Below are 4,631 nucleotides of genomic sequence, written 5' to 3' on the forward strand. Positions count from 1 at the left end.
TCAAAAAAAATGAAATAACAATGCACATAGTCCTCTTATATATGTCATATAGTAAGCATTCAACAAGTTGATAAACAAGGTCTAGACACATATTCAAACCAGACAAATCATGTATCTACCCCCTATCGACCCTAAACTTCGTCTTATATGAAGTCAAGCATGAAGAGAAGTGTGGTTTTTGGTTTCAAACATGGAAATTTCAAAAACCTCCGAAAAGCACATAGTCTTCCTATGTCATATAGTAAGCTTTCAAGATAGTCTTCCTATGTCACGTAGTAAGCATTCAAGATAGTCTTCCTATGTCATGTATCTACACCCCCTAACCCTAAACTTTGTCTTATGTAGTCAAGCATGAAGAGAAGTGGTTTTGGGTTTCAAATATGGAAATTTCAAAAACCTATCAAAAGCTTCATTTTAGAGTGACTGGCTAAGAAGGATCCATGCTTACCTTTTCATTTTCATATTTTAAACTTGTTTAAATCATTGTCAAGCCTAGGATTTGACCAAGATTTAAATGGGCATAAAATTAAAAAAATCGGAAAAATGAAAAACAAAAGCACATAGTCTTCTTATGTCACATATATATATATATATATAGTAAGCATTCAAAAGTTGATAAACAAGGTCTAGACATATTCAATCATGTATCTACCCCTAACCCTAAACTATGTCTTATGAAGTTAAGCATGAAGAGAACTGTTTTTTGGTTTCAAACATGGAAATTTCAAAAACCTCCCAAAAGCTTCATTTAGAGTGACTAAGAAGGATCCATGCTTACCTTTTCATTTTCATGTTTTAAACTTGTTTAAATCATTGTCAAGCCTAGGATTTGACAAAGATTTAAATGGGCATAAAAATAAAAAAAAACAGAAAAATGAAAAACAAAAGCACATAGTCTTCTTATGTCACATATATATATAGTAAGCATTCAAAAGTTGATAAACAAAGTCTAGACATATTCCAATAAGACAAATCATGTATCTACCCCTAACCCTAAACTCTGTCTTATGAAGTCAAGCATGAAGAGAAGTGGTTTTTGGTTTCAAACATGCATGGAAATTTCAAAAACCTCCCAAAATCTTCATTTTAGAGTGACTAAGAAGGATCCAGGCTTACCTTTTCATTTTCATGTTTTAAACTTGTTTAAATCTTGGTCAAACCTAGTATTTGACCAATATTCAAATGGGCATAAAATAAATAAAATAAAAAACCAAAGCACATAGTCTTCTTATGACATATAGTAAACATTCAAGTTCATAAACAAGCTCTAGACATATTCAAACCAGTCAAATCATGTACACCCTAACCCTAAACTTTGTATTAATTATATATGAAGTCAAGCATGAAGCAGAGAAGTGTGGTTTTGGGTTTCAAACATGGAAATTTCAAAAACCTCCCAAAAGCTTCATTTTAATTAGACTGATCAAGTTAATTAAGAAGGATCTAGGATTAATTACCTTTTTCATTGTCATGTTTAAACTTGTTTAAATCTTGGTCGAACCTAGGATTTGACCAAGATTCAAATGGGCATAAAAAATTAGAAAAAATCAAAAGAATGAAAAACCAAAGCACATAGCCTTCTTATGTCATATAGTAAGTATTCAAATTGATAAACATGGTCTAGGCATATTCAAACCAGAAAAATCATGTATCTACCCCTAACCCTAAACTCTGTCTTATGAAGTCAAGCATGAACAGAAGTGGTTTTTGGTTTCAAACATGGTAAATTCAAGAACCTCCCAAAAGCTTCATTTTAGGGTTTCTAAGAGAAGGATCCAGACTTACCTTTTCATTTTCACATGTTAAACTTGTTTAAATCTTGCTCAAACCTAGGATTTACCAAGATTCAAATGGGCATAGAAATCAAAAAATGAAATACTAATGCACATAGTCCTCTTATGTCATATAGTAAGCATTCAAGTTGATAAACAAGGTCTAGACATATTCAAACCAAACAAATCATGTATCTACCCCTTATCGACCCTAAAATTCGTCTTATGAAGTCAAGCATGAAGAGAAGTGGTTTTGGGTTTCAAACATGGAAATTTCAAAAACCTTCCAAAAGCTTCATTTTAGAGCGACTAAACGATCGTTGCTTATCTTTTCATTTTCATGTTTTAAACTTATTTAAATCTTGGTCAAACCTAGGATTTGACCAAGATTCAAATGGCCATAAAAATTCACACAAAAAATCTAAAGAATGAAAAACCAAAGCACATAGCCTTCTTAATTATGTCATATAGTAAACATTCAAGTTGATAAACAAGGTCTAGACATATTCAAACCAGAAAAATCATGTATCTACCCCTAACCCTAAACTCTGTCTTAGGAAGTCCAGCATGAAGAAAAGTGGTTTTGGGTTTCAAACATGCATGAAAATTTCAAGAACCTCCCAAAAGCTTCATTTTAGAGTGACTACGAAGGATCCATGCTTACACCTTTTCATTTTCATGTTTTAAACTTGTTTAAATCCTGGTCAAACTTGGGATTTGACCAAGATTCAAATGGGCATAAAATTCAAAAAAAAATAGATAAATGAAAACCAAAGCACATAGTCTTCTTATGTCATATAGTAAGCATTCAAGTTGATAAACAAGATCTAGACATATTGAAACCAGACAAATCATGTATGTACCCCTATCCCTAAACTATGTCTTATGAAGTCTAGCATGAAAGAAGTGGTTTTGGGTTTCAAACATGGATATTTCAAAAACGTCCCAAAAGCTTCATTTTGGATTGACTAAGGAGGATCCATGCTTAGTTATTCATTTTCATGTTTTAAACTTGTTTAAATCTAGATCAAACCTAAGATTTGACCAAGATTCAAATAGACATAAAAAATCAACTGTTTACAACAGCACACAAAATAAACATGAAATTACATCTAAATCCCTAAATTTTACATGGAGGACCCCTGGCCGAAAGCAAGAAATGCGATCGGGTCTTGAATCTTGGTGCGTCTTCTCTTGACAAAGAAGATCGCTGGGAGGTTGCGTATGTACAACACGTCACTTGTGCTCACTGAAGTGTGGGACCTGACGCATGGGCAACACACGTAAGTGACATGGATTCAAGGGTAGGGAAGCCAAGAGAAAAAAAGCGAGAATTTGGACAAAAATAACCCAATCTTGCTAGTATGTCAAAAGTTTGTTTTTCCCAATCTTTTTGACTTTGGGTTATTTCTGTCTATTTTGCCGAAAAAACGAGGACAGAGACTGGAGACGAGTTGAGGATTTCTGGTGTCAGACTGGAAACAGTGATGCATCTAGCTTCAGAGTACGTCAGATTAAGACTTCCTGAGCAACACTAGTCTGACGTAAGTACAGTGTATACAGACAAGACAGGGACCCGACATTGCTACCCACGTCCCTCTGCGCCCCTTCAAAGAAATCATACTCCGTACTAGAATCTCGAATCGTAGGAATTAGTCTGACACGATTTCTGATTGTTTAATTCATAGGATTGCAATTTTCAGAATTCATTGACAATACATTTTTATATAAAAACAAAAAAAATCCTTCATTGTGTAACCGTATGTTATTATTTCTTTTGGTTTTCACACGTAATCAAACGTTGTTGGATCCAAATACCGTTGTTTCTCAATCCTATATATTTGGAGATGATCATCACTCTCTAATCATACAATTTTCATATTCCCGCACTTTGAAAATCTTGCGAATAATCAAAGCAGCCAAAATTTATGGTGTGTATTGTATATGTTTATGGCATGCTTAGTTTCATCGAATATTGTTTGGTTGCATCGCGGGGAAACCACATGAATTTAGATTAATGGTTGCATGTTTGTTTGTGGTGTGACCAAGTGCTTTTGCAACGAAACAACCCCCCCCCCCCCACACCATGCACGCATTGTTTGGGTCGCATGCATGATGTGTACAAAATGTTAAAATAGAAATAATGCAGGAATTGAATATGATTGCATGTTGAATTAATCCTATATGAAAGAAATCACACAAATTTGAATTCCATGTTCTTTGGTTGTAGTGCTACACAAAAAACACGTGAATTAGTATGAATTATCATGTATTCAAGAATCAAAGGAGCCACTGAGATTTGAATCCCACAAAATTTCTATGAATTTCTTCGAACCAAACAAGCCCAACAAGATTCCTAAGGAATATAATACAACGAATCAAACGGCTTCCGTTGTTGGAATATTTCCTTCGGACATCAATCCTATAGACACTATATGATCCAGTTTCAGCGACAATCTGGTCGGTGTAGGCTCGAGGAGGCCAATTGTATATATATGTTTGGACCCGGTTGGTTGAGTGATCATGCTCGTGACATCTAGCCTGAAAGGTAAAATTCGGGCAAGGCCAACGTGACGCCACAATACTTTTGAAATATTCAAAAGCGCGTAATATTTGTGAAATTTTAATAATAGCTACTACTTATGTGATTTTTTTTGCTCATACGCTTATTGGGGGGTAGGCTAACCCTAATGGCCTCCTCAAGATCCCTACCTCTACCAAGGTTTCCCGAGTTCATCCACCTCGACGGGTTTCTTGCCACTTTCGACCATGTTGTGGGCCTCATTTCGGGTTCCCGTACCACGACCAGTCCTTATCAGGAGTCCCGAACCCGATGCCATAATATTTGTTTCAAAAAAT

Source organism: Lolium perenne, chromosome 3 (genome assembly GCF_019359855.2).
Source record: "Lolium perenne isolate Kyuss_39 chromosome 3, Kyuss_2.0, whole genome shotgun sequence".
Classification (NCBI taxonomy): Eukaryota; Viridiplantae; Streptophyta; class Magnoliopsida; order Poales; family Poaceae; genus Lolium; species Lolium perenne.